Here is a 13,468-nt window from a genome sequence, read left to right as displayed (position 1 = left end):
GAGACAAGGCAGGTGGGTGTGGACATGAACTTAAGAATAATTTGTCAGGGATGTAAGCTTTAATTTCAGCCATATTTGTGTCCTCCTTTATATTTATCCAGATCACATGTGGCACTGTAACTGGAAGGAAGCCTGAAATGTGATTTCAAGGTGTCCAGCCTCTTCAGTTTTGAAAGGCATTCTTGTAGAGGATTGAACTGGGTGGAAAGTGAGCCATTGGACAGTAACTGCCACACTTTTGCTGTATCCTGTTGCCACAAACTTAGTCCAGGCTTTCAGCATATCAACAACAGATTACACACAATAGGTCTCTTGTTTTTTTTTGTTTTTTTGTTTTTTTTTTTGCATTATGCGGGCCTCTCACTGTTGTGGCCTCTCCCGTTGCGGAGCACAGGCTCCGGACGCGCAGGCTCAGCGGCCATGGCTCACGGGCCCAGCCGCTCCGCAGCATGTGGGATCTTCCCGGACCGGGGCACGAACCCATGTCCCCTGCATCGGCAGGTGGACTCTCAACCACTGCGCCACCAGGGAAGCCCTTGTCTCCTGTCTTTTCTCTTCAATCCTGCAACTAATTCACCTTTAAAACCTCACTGCAGGATCTCTCTCTGCTCAGATCATTCTTTTTGTCTGAAATATCTTTTTTTTTCATTTTTCTTCCTATCGAAATACTTCAATATTAATTTCACTTACATTTGCTTGTTTAGGAGGCTCTCAATCAGGACTGCATCTACTCTTAATTTCTGAAACTGTTTACATCTTTTATCTTGACATGTGTATACTTTCTCATGCTGGTATAAGACCCCTAAGTGCACAGGTTGTGTTTTATTATTTATTGTCCTCCTGGTACCTAGCTCAATACCTGAAACATGGTCTGTACTTGTAAAAGAGATTCAACTCATGAAATGCATTAGTCTTTTTGTTTCAATGGTGTCCCCTCAATGATTCACGTATTGACAGGTTTCATTGTTTTAATGTATAGATGCTATAGATGTCCCATCCATGTACCCGTGGTCTACTTCTGCACATGGTTCGCTTTGGGCCAGTGACTTCCTGTGTCTTTCTGCCTAAGGGTATTCTCTGGTGTCAAGCATGCTTAGCACTTCTGCAGGTTCTGAAGGATTAACGCCACAGTAGAAATCTTTAACCAATGAGGAACAGAAGTTGGCGAATGAATATTCCAGCTTCCTCTTACCTCTTAAAGGAAAAACTCTACGGCATGTTTCCTACAATCTCATTACAGCAGGGTTATAAAGTGGCCTTTTTCTACGCTGCTCACAGAGGAAACCTACCTAATAAAGCACTCTCTATTGCCTGTCCTCCCTGCCTTGTCTCACTTCCATACTTGTACAGAGTGCTTCCTGGAATCATTTCCAAAATAAACTACTTGCACTCAAATTCTTGTGTAAAAGTATGCCTTGTGAGACTTCCACATAAACCCAGTTAATAATGTGCTCATTCATAATTTTTATTAACTCAGTAAAGCATCTCCACAGAGTTTAGCCCAACACAGGGCTTTTCAAGACTGTGCCTGACACATAGTAGAAATTTAATAAGATATTAATTGCCTTCTTCAACTTTTTGGTGATACTTTATTCACTTAGATTAAATAAGATAGGTAGTTGAAGATAAGTCATTGCATTTTGTGTAGTCATTTGTTGTGGTTCTGACACAATGCATACTTGTCTTTCTAAGTTAGTACCTAAGTTATTTTTAAAACATCTCTCTTGTTATATTCTATATAAAATTTTCCAACTATTTCCAAGTTCTTTCAGTTTGAATATTCTTGGAAATGAAATTCAAGTATCAAAATCTAGTGTAACTTAGTAAAATTGTGAGTAAGAAACTGATGAAAACATGCACATCAAACTATTTATCTACTGATACACTATGCATGGGAACCCTAGGCACTGATGTAACTTTCACTCTTGGAAAAAAGACAAATGTGTATTTTTCCTAAAAGAAAATGGCAGAAGGGCCTTCAACTTAGGCAGTGTACTTTCTAGCTTATTATTATTATCACTGGTAATTGCAAAATCTGTACAGTGAAGAATAAATTATGTGGAAGAGGCAAGTTAGCACTATAGATTTTAGTACTATTAGTATTTGAACAGTATTTTATCAGTTAGTAATTGTTTCAGTATTCACAATTTCCAGTCATTCTTGCAATAACCCTGGAGGTAAGTAGCATTGTTATCATTTCTATCTCCATTTTACAAAGGAAGAAATGTAGCTCAGAGTAGCTAAACACCTTGACCAGTGTCACACAGCTAAGAGTTAATGGACCAAAGCTTCAACTAAGGTCTTCTGAATCACTCTGAAGCTATAGCATACTGTCACAGTAAAGACAAAGAATTTTGCATTTTAGTGAACCTTGAAATCTCTTTTAAAAGTCATTCTATCCCTTAAAGAAGAAAGAATTTAAAAAGTTGGATATAATAGCCTCTAAAGCTCTTTTGAAAAGAGTTTCCATTTCACATACCTGTTGACCTATCTGCATTTTCCTCACCATAAATCAGGTTTGATTGTTTTCTTCGTTTAGTTATATACTGGTTTATTTTATAAAAGGGATTTAAGGTGGCTCATTCATCTTATAGTCGCTTTTCTATTAACCAGTTGCCTTTGAATGTAATGCTAAAAAGTCTTAAAAGATTTTGGATTGGACAGTCCTGTGAAGATGGTATTTCCAATCTAGCAGTATAGTGTCCACCACAGTAAAAAGATTCAAGGAAGCAAGACTCATTGGTATCATAACCCAACTGTTCAGTGATTTATTGACTGAATAGTTGGGCTGAGATGGTAGCCATGAAAATGAAAAACAATGGTGAGGTATAAGAGAACTTACAAAAGGAGAATCAACAGGGCAGATCTTGATGACTGAATGTATAAGAAATAATAACAAAGAAGTCAATGAATAGTAGAAGACTTCTGCTTCATCAGTCTTTACAAAGCAAGTTCTCTTATCCTGACTAACTTCGGGTATATCTTCGAAGTGCACAAAACAGAATAAGGTGAAATGTGTATAATCCTATGTACATAATATTCTGTGTAGTGGTTTTGTTGAAGTGGAATCTAAATTTAGTCTTGTTCCTGTCAGGAAACAAAAAGAAACAGAAAAATGTTGCATGTTTTATGGAATGCTAACCACTGTGTAACACAGCTTTCTACAATATCTGAATCTAGAGTATTTTGTGCATTTCATTTTTTTAGCTATTTTATAGCTCTGTGAGGTGTAGAAAACTGATATTGATGCAAATTCTTCCTGTCTATAGATATGCAAATGCATTTTTTCCAATGAAGGTGTATTGATTCCCCCAACCCTTGAGAAAGAAGCCAGTTTTGCATCTATTAACACACCAATTCAGCATTGCTTTATTGCCTGTATATGTGTCTTCTCTTTGGCTTCTCCTTTGAAACAGTTTTTAAGGCCTTTGCTCATCCCCGCATTAATTAATGATAATTGTTTAACTTAACAGCAAAACCATAACACTCATACAAGTGCAAAATGAACATGGAGCAAAGACAGGAAGAATTTGCATCAATATCAGTTATCTTGTAACAAAACTTTTTTCTAATCCAATGAATTATTATTTCCTCTTGATAACATCTAAGTTGAGTACAATGGTGATGGTGGGGAAGGAGAGTTATGCATGTTGGATAGTAACTCAGTGTCAACTTGCTGCGCACAAATAGGGTAAATTACATTTAAGAAAGGATGAATGAAGCGAATGGCTTGTACTGTTGAGTGAAATAAAAACGCACAGTGTGAGAACTGTGAGTTTCAGTTTTACTTGGGGATTTACCGAGGACCAGAGCCCAGGAGTCAGGCTCTCAGATAGCTCTGAGACATTGCTACCGCTCCAGAGGTAAGGGGGGTTGTCAGCATATATGCGACTTGAGAAGTAGATGTCTGCGTTAATGATTTTAGTGCTTTTCTAGGTATGAGAAGATGCAGGAAATTGGGTTCATAAAATTTTCTCCTGAAAATACCTATCTGAAGGCCTTTTCTCCCAGTTTTTCTGAGAGCACAGTGCCTCATTCTTGATTTTCACCCTGAACTCTTTCAGGGGAAGTTGGAGGTCAGCAACTGCAGTGGCTAGTGACCTAATCCTTGTAGAGCCAGGTGGCAGGTGACATTCTTTAGTTGACAGCGCAAAGGAATGGAATACTTGGTTCTTACTCCACGTCAGCAATTACACGTTAGAGAAACAGAGTTCAATTATTTCGCCCTTTGCTTGCTTCTATACCTAAAATAGTAACTTGCTGAATGTATATATTGTGTGTATAATAAGGTTGCTGTATGACACAGAACTGGTTCAATGGAAAAAAGTTCAATTAAGTGGATGATTGGCTCTTGATAAAGACTGTAATTTTAGATTCGATCTTAGCTACAGCCACAAAGCTAAACCTCTTTGAAATACTGCTTTTATCACAGGACTTTGGGTGCTTCACTTTCGGTTTTATCTCAAGTGGAAGTGGGAGCTTGTTCCAGTTTTTTTTTTTTTTCAAAATAACAAGGAACTAAGATGATTCATTTTACTTTTTACCTTCTGTGAGTCATGCTGTGGTGCGTAAGCAACCTTCACCATGTGACATAGCCTCGGCTGCAGGCTGCTGAAGTCCAGACCTAATTACTATCTGTCGAAATGCTATTGAACATACTTTAATGGTTCTGCATATGACTTTAGACTGCCATTTGCTAGTTCTAAAAAAATGAGCTTTTAAAAGTCATACCATTAATATATGCACATTGTATTATAAACTAGTTTATGACTGATTTCACTCCATTAGGTATTTAGTTATTTACTTATAATCCCCAAGTCTCCTTTCTTTCATGACATCTTCCACATGTTTTAAGGTAAAAAAAGAAGAATTTGACCTGATTGTATCTGTATTACAGATTAAGTAATATTTAGTAGAATGTCCGTTGCATTTGTATAATAGTATAATTCATTTCCTTTCCTGAGTTTTGGGAGGATGAGGGAGCCCTTTTCTTCTTAGCTCTGCTTTCTTTTACCATAAGCAAAGAGATCTTCATTTCTTTCCACAATGGGGAGAATATGGAAGAGAATCCTTGTTTCTCTTTTCACCCCATGTTTCCTGCAAGGTTGAAAGAACAACTAATCTGGCTGGTAATGGATTAATATCCACTTGGTCCTCTTAGAAGTAGGTAACATTACTGTGTCTCAAAAGTAAGAACTCTTTCACTCGGTCTCGCATTGTTACGATGAGCCAGGGCTTCCTCTCCATTTCTCCTGGAGGCAAGCCTGGGCGCCCAATATGTTCTCTTATATACCTTAGTCTGCTGGTGACTGGGTTTCTGAGGAAGCTTGGAACAGACCTTGCATCTGGCTGGGTAAATATATTTGGCATCTGCTTTGAAAACTCAGCTCTTCCCACAGATGGAGGTCAAAGGGTAGATTTGCAATAAGCAGTAGCATGTCCCTACTTTGGCCTCAGATTCCAGACATGCTCTCCAGTCTAGATTTTTCAGAAAGCTCTGTACTTTAGAAAATTAATGAACCATTATTTACAAAATCTGTACATTAATCTCTATTTGGCATTTTGTATCTGTATCTTCATAAAAGAACCTAGAGAAAAAGAGGGGTGATAATTGAGATCCAAACAGAAATATTCGATTTTAAAGTATTTCTGTGTACATAATAAACTCGTTTATTAGAATCAGATCTTTTTTGCAGTATTGCCTCACTTTAACATTTACCAGTATTGATTAAATGTACATTAGTACTCATTAATGTTATGACTTGATATATTTACTCTCTTAAACCTGTTTCTTAAAGCTGCTCCCTGGACTTCCCTGGTGGCACAGTGGTTGAGAGTCCGCCTGCCGATGCAGGGGACACGGGTTCGTGCCCCAGTCTGGGAAGGTCCCACAGGCCGCGGAGCGGCTGGGCCTGTGAGCCATGGCCGCTGAGCCTGCGCGTCTGGAGCCTGTGCTCCGCAACGGGAGAGGCCGCAGCAGTGAGAGGCCCGCGTACAGAAAAAAAAAAAAAAAAAAAAAAGCTGCTCCTAGCTTTTCTGTTATTAAGCTCTTTTAGGTAGAAAATTATGCCCGCATTATTCTATAGTCCAGCAATATGAAAATTTGGAACCTTAAGAAATGCTGATAATGATAAACTAATCATTCTAGGCATACCCTAATGGACAATGCGAGTACTTTATTTTGAGTCACCTTTATTAAAAAGCTTTTATACTGTCTCCAGTTCAAGGTAATAAATTGAGCACAAGAACTTACCTCGCATCTCATAAGAGACCTCGCTAAAAAAGATGATGAAAGTAATTGAAAAGTAATGGTGAGGTGAAAGTAAGATGGGCTATTAGTGAATCGTCCAACAAATCTATGGAACATCAAAATCAAATGGGGCTTCCCTGGTGGCGCAGTGGTTCAGAGTCCGCCTGCCGACGTGGGGGACGTGGGTTCGTGCCTTGGTCGGGGAGGTCCCCAAAAAAAAAAAAAAAAAAAAAAAAAAAAATCAAATGACAGTTTGAAGGATGAATCAGCAAAGGAAGCCACAGCTTAGAAAAGATGTTATGGGGACAATGGTAGAAAAAGGAGCTGATCACTTGAGTAGAAACAGAGAGAGACTTTAGAACAGGATTGGCAACTATGGCCCATGGACCAAATCTAGTCCACTGTCTGGTTTTATAAACATATTTTGTATCAGAACACAGCTACTGGGCTTCCCTGGTGGCGCAGTGGTTGAGAGTCCGCCTGCCGATGCAGGGGACACGGGTTCATGCCCCGGTCCGGGAAGATCCCACATGCCGCGGAGCGGCTGCGCCCGTGAGCCATGGCTGCTGAGCCTGCACGTCCGGAGCCTGTGCTCCGCAACAGGAGAGGCCACGGCAGTGAGAGGCCCGCGTACACACACAAAAAAAAAAAATAGAACACAGCTACATCTATTCATTTATGGATTTTCTTTGGATGCTTTCACGTTATAATGCCAGAGGTAAGTAGCTGTGACTAAGACCATCTGGCCTTCAAAATCTGAAATATTTCCTGTTTGGCCTTTTACAGAAAAAGTTTGCTGACCCCTGCTCTAGACTCAGAAATGGAATGTTGCATAGATGAACAGAGAGAAAAATAATAGGATTTAAAAGAAAGGTGAAGCGAAGGTGGTATGGTGTTAAAGGTCCACCTCACCTTCTATCTCCCACCTTCTCATGTCAGGAAAGAGTAAAATCCTACCCGGGACTGACAGAGGGAAAGCTCAAACTGAAAAGGAAAAGAGCACTTTGCCGTTCTTCAGCCTCTGAAAGCAAACAGAAAGCCAGCTTCAAAGTTAACAGAAAACACTGTTTCACTCGAGATCGCAGAGCCGTTGTAAAATGCTATCACAACTCCCTCTTTGACTGACTACCGCTTTCTATCAGTGATGCTCTGGGCCCACTTGGCAATCTTCATTTATCACAGGGGATATTGCAAAGTCTTCTTCACCTTAGGACAGACCCGGTGCCTAGTTAATCCCATTTCTTCTAAACCTGCTTCAGAAAGAGCAACCAATTCTGAATTGACTACTACACCCCTTAGTTCCTCTTCAGAGCCCTTCAGTGGAAAAACAGAACCTTACAAAAGATACTTCCCTCCTCCCTCTGGGCCAGCAGAATCCCTCTGGAGTGCACTCCCTGGCTGTGAATCAACAAATCTTATTTTATCAGATCATGGACTTGTTCCTGGGCATCTGATTAGGTGTTTTGTTTCGTTTTGTTTTGTTTGTGGTACACGGGCCTCTCACTGCTGTGGCCTCTCCCGTTGCGGAGCACAGGCTCCGGATGCACAGGCCCAGCGGCCGTGGCTCACGGGCCCAGCCGCTCCGCGGCATGTGGGATCCTCCCGGACCGGGACACGAACCCGCGCCCCCCAGCATCGGCAGGCGGACCCCCAACCACTGCGCCACCAGGGAAGCCCCTGATTAGGTTTTAACACTTATTCAATGTAATATTCCGAAAGGTAAGAGCATGACTCTCATATAATTACAAAATGAACACGTGTCAAATACGTTAAGCTCAATTAACGAGGGAACTAACAAAGTTATAGGGAGGCAATTTAATAGAAATCATGGTAGGGTAGGTGTGCTAGGTTAGATACACAGCTGCTTAATGTCCATCCGGAACACAAACTATAATCTCTAGGATTATCTGTTCTACTAGACAGAAATTATTTGTATCTCTACTGAAGAAAAATCTAAAGGTTAACCTCTGCGCCCGAGAACTGTAAAATAGCACAGAGAATAAAATATAAATCCCAGGAATGCACTAAAAGAATACTTAACAATCTCTTCTGCTTTTTATAAATTTCAGATAATTTCTCTTATCGTGCAGATCACAGTGAGCATAGATTATCTCCCTCTCCCAGGCAAAATATAAGTAGTTTTTAATCTTTGTTAATAAACTACAAAAATTGGGGAGAATGAAGGAATCTAGTTTGCTACGGACATCCCAGAGTCAGCCCCACTCAGACTTCCTGGTGTTTGTGAGGCTTACCCCATAACGGTTGGATCTTGCCTTCTAACCCTAAAGAAAGTTGATTGACAAGTGATAAACTGCCCATATCAGTATGCTCATCTTCTTTCCTAAAGATAAATAAATTACCAGGCCTCACCAAATAGTTCAAGAAAGCCTTCAGAATAAAAAAGAAATATAGGTAAAATAAATAAATAAATAAATATTTTTCTTAACCAGGAGGAAATATCTAACCTTAAGCAACAAAATTTGTACTCTCAGAGACATTCAAAACGATCCTGCACCCTAAAGTAAGAACAGGATACTAAGAAAAAGGGAAATAAAAACAAAAAGAGCTCTTGGACATTTAAAATACATTGCCAAGACAGGATTCAAAAGAAAATTTGAAGAAAAAGATAAAAAATATCCAAGAACGTAAACAAAAATTCAAAGAATGAATTTATTTTGCCTACCCCCATTGGCAGATGCCTTTTTATGAAAAAAAAATAATAATCCAACATCAGTTGGTGATTTGGGGGTCATATCTTTGAAGTGTTTGCAAATGGGTATTTTGTCAACTTAAGTACCTAAAATTCCTAGAATTGTATATTTGGAAATTGCTAAGAGAGTAGATCTTAAAACTCATCACAAGGAAAAAAATTGTAATTAAAAGACATACACACATACATTACCTAGCAAGTCAATAACAAGTGTTGATTACTTACTCCTTATGTAAGTTCTGCACAAGTTGCTGTGTGTTTGTGTGTTTGGGAGGCGGGGTTGGAGGGGGTGTTAACATAAAAAATAATAAAAATTATAAAGCATTAGAAACCTCTAAACATAACCATAATTTGTGATCTATGTAGCTCAGCTCTGTACAGAAATCTTTTTTAAACCAAAAAGAATCCATTCCAGACAAGTTAAGATAAAATTATTTTCTACTCTTGCCTTAAGTTTCACTGTGACTAGTCTTCTTCTAAACACTTGGAAGAACACACAATGATCATGAGACACAGACAGTGATGCTCTCTGGTCCTCAGGGTCTCTGGCAATGATGAAAGATAAATCTTTAAATAAGTGAGCTGTGACATGTATTGCAGGGAGTCTGTCTTACTTGTCGTGCACATAGCCTCTCTCTTTCCCTCAAAAAGAACAAGAAGTCAGTGCGTTAAGATATTTTTCTTCAACACCATTGATGTTTCTGAAAAGCCTTTCATGGACGGGGACATGGTATAAGATTGATACTAGGCAATAAAACCCAGTGAAATGTCATCATTGCTAGATGAAGCTGAGGGCTCACAAACATGTCTAATGGATGGATACCCAAGGCTCTTCTTCACTCTTAGAACTCATACAAAGGGTGCTTAATTAGCATGTCTGGGTTATAGATCTCTTAATCACCATTATTCACAGGTTAAATTAAAATTAACACGATGTAATTGCTCATCTGTCGAAAGAGCACAGCTGTAACCAACAAAAAAGAATAAAAACAGTCAAAAGAACGGAAATGGATGGCTTGGGAATTCGTTGCTCATGTTTCTGGGTTTCCATCATCCTGTCTCTGACACCCTTCTTTTTTAAAAATATTTTATCTTTTTGTCTTTGTTTTTAAATTTTTTATACAGTGTTTAAAGGTTACTTTCCATTTGCAGTTACTCCAAAATATTTGCTGTATCCCCTGTGTTGTACAATACATCCTTGTAGCCTATCTTACACCCAATAGTTTGTATCTCCCTGCTCTTTCCACTGGTAACCGCTACTTTGTTCTCTGTCTGTTCTCTATCTGTGAGTCTGTATCTCTATATCTGCTGCTTTTTTGTTATATTCACTAGTTTGTAGTGTTTTTTTAGTTTCCACATATAAGTGATATCATACAGTATTTTTCTGTGAGTTATTTCACTTAGCATAATGCCCTCCAACACCCTTCTTATTGTTACCGAGTCCAAGCTCGCTCTGCTCACAACACCACAAGCCAATAAATCGGAGACGGAGTGCTGAGGCAAGGAATACAACTTTATTCGGAAAGCCAGCAGACCCGAGAAGACGGCAGACTAAAGTCTCAAAATAACCATCTTATCGGGGTTTGGATGCCAGTTTCTTTTATAGCACAGAGAGGGGGAGGAGATGAGGAAGTAAAGTAAAGAGACCCTAAGTTTTACAAATATCCCTTGGAATGGCCAGCCTCAGGGAGGGGATGTGCTAATTTCTTCTTCCTTGCAGCCATCCACAGGCGGACAGGGTCTGGATGTTTCCCTGAACGAAGGCACTTTGGTTTAACATTCAGGCAGAGGGGCAGGGCTCCCCAAGGCAGGTCATTATGTATAGACAATATGCTTTTAGTGAACAAAAGCAACAGGAAGCAAAGGTTAAAGTCAAAGAAACAGATCCAACACATAGTCAGATTTGATTCTTCCCTGTAACGTTATTGCTTTTCTTCAGTGGGTTCATGGCTATTTTTTTCCTTTTCTTAGTATGTGGCAACTGCAGCTGTATCTTCCTTTTGAAGAAAGTCACAAAAGGAGGTTCTGGGAACTTGCTAATCACTCTATCACTAGAGTGAATATTTACTGACCCTCAGCATTTCTCTACTAAAATCAAGCCAAAGAAGGACCAAAGCCAACTTTTATTATTTTTGTTTCCTGAGTGCATTACATTAATTTTAAATATTACTAAATTTGGAAATAAAAGACAGATGCAGACAAAATCATCCCTTGAGGACTTAAGATTTAAATAGTAATTTATATGATAAATTTTGGACCATTAAAATTTGATGCCTAATACTTTGGGGTCAGATAATTCTCTGAGAAACTAATGAAAAGCAATGAACCCTTAACCCAAAGTCACTAGGAAAACTCACATAAAATTCTATTGTATACATAAATTCGGTAGGTTTACATACCCACTAAAACCAATTGATTGAACAGTTAAAAGTACTTGGTTAAAACAAAATGTCTTCTGTGACTGAAATAACAGGCACAGATTCTTCAGTGTGATTATAGTAGTTAAGTGAAAAGAGCTGAATATCTTAGCAAAACAGTTTATACTAAAGAAAATTTAGAGTTTCAGGATTCAGTTCCTCAAATTTGTTTTCCACAATTTAGTCTTCCCAGATAATTATTCAGTAGTTTTTTTTGTTTGTTTGTTTTTTCTTTTTCTTTACAATGTATACTGTTTGGCTGTTCACAATCTAAGAAAAAAAATACCAATTCTTTTAATTAAATCTGTCGTCCTCCAGGGTCCTTGCCATACACACACATTCTCCCAAAGCAAAACACAAAGTGCTCACAGTGCGAGTTCGTGTGATTCCCTTCACCCAAATCCATGTCTTCTTTTTCCTTCCTGATTAACAGCAAAATTCATAGGTTGTACGAATAAACTAATTAATTAACAAAGAAAAAATAACTTTAAAATGTTTTCAGTTGCCATATACCGAAAATAAAAACTCATCAGACTGAAGTGATGACATAAGGTTTTTGTATCTACCACTCTGGTGGATTGGCTGTTACTTTGGCGGATAAGCCAGAGCTAGTTTTACTCCTGTTTTGTGAATCTCTTGATGTGAAAAATAGTATTAGCCTATAAAAATTGAATCTTATTTAGATGCACATAACTCGCACATTTAGATACACATTTAATAACTTGCTTTCCTGTAAAAGAATAGTTGAAATCAGGACTGTTTCAGAGAATCCCATATTTGTTCCCTATTACTAGGAATCCACTGTCTCTCATCCAGGCTGCACTCCCAGAAATTCTGTTGTTAGTTTGAGCTGTAGTCTGGGCATCAAGATTTTTTAAAGCTCTCCAGTTGAATCTAATATGAAGCAAAGTTTGAGAACTACTGATAAAAATAATGTTACTTTAAATGAGAATATACTGAGTTTATCTTATAGCTGATCTATCTAGAGCTGGCATTTTTCCTCATTGCTATATGGGAATTTAAACCAGTGTTTCCCATCCTTCTGTTATCAAGGCATACATAGATATTTGTGTGGCTCACTGGGGGTAAACAGAGAAAGTTATTTGTAGCAGAAGTAACCAGCCTGGAAACCTCAGCTGCCCCAGTTGGAGCTGGACTCCTCCAGGGTCGCAGAGGGTCGGAGGTCAGCATTGAGACATTCCAGTAACCCATTCTGTGCTATTCAAAGATTGAGACCCTCGGTCTTAATTACACTAAAATGTAGAGTCGATGAACAACAAGAAAAAAAAACAATAAATTAAAGCTATTTACTTTGATTTTTCCAATTTTCTTAGAGGCTAGCTCAGTTTGGGGCTCATTTAGGAGAAGGTTTTCTAGACTGGAATGGGCCTCTGAGTACTTAGGCAATCTCTGGGGATTTCTGGTGGGACACCTGACACAAATTCATCATCCCTTTTGAATTTATGGAAGAAGTAACCCACTTTTTGCTCAAATCCAGTCATTCCAGTGAAAGTCTCACCAATATTATGCTAAGCCTTATTTTTCAAGGCTGGACAAGGTTAGGAATTGTCATTTCCTTTATCTTACCTCAGTCATTACTGGGAGAAAAGTATGGAGAATTAATAATCACCAGCTCCTGAACCTAATAATAATGGATTTAAAAGCTATAAAATCATAGCATATGAGCAAAGAATAAAAGTTGATTTTTATTAAAACTCCATCTTTTTGATAGGAACAAGGAACACATAGCATGTGGGATGGGAATATAAAATAAGAAGAAGCTGATTATAATTATGCTTAATTAAAATTTGTACATGTGGGACTATGACAAAGCAAAGCATGTTTGGCTTCAGTTATTTTTGCTTAAAACAGGTAGGATGAAATGGAACTTTCAGAGTCTGAAATTAAATCATTATAGAGGGGTTTTATTGAAGTAAATTTCATATTTTAAAACTTGCAGGTGGAAACCATTTTAAATATGAAATAACAATGTTCACAGGTTATACTTGGGAAGTGATTTCAAAATCAAATTTCAGAGTTTAGGAGGAATAACTTGTAAGGACCTTTTTTCCCAAAACATTTATGAAGCAT

Source organism: Neophocaena asiaeorientalis, unplaced genomic scaffold (genome assembly GCF_003031525.2).
Source record: "Neophocaena asiaeorientalis asiaeorientalis breed wild unplaced genomic scaffold, Neophocaena_asiaeorientalis_V1.1 scaffold496, whole genome shotgun sequence".
Classification (NCBI taxonomy): domain Eukaryota; kingdom Metazoa; phylum Chordata; class Mammalia; order Artiodactyla; family Phocoenidae; genus Neophocaena; species Neophocaena asiaeorientalis.
Note: the sequence above shows the minus strand (reverse complement) of the source record.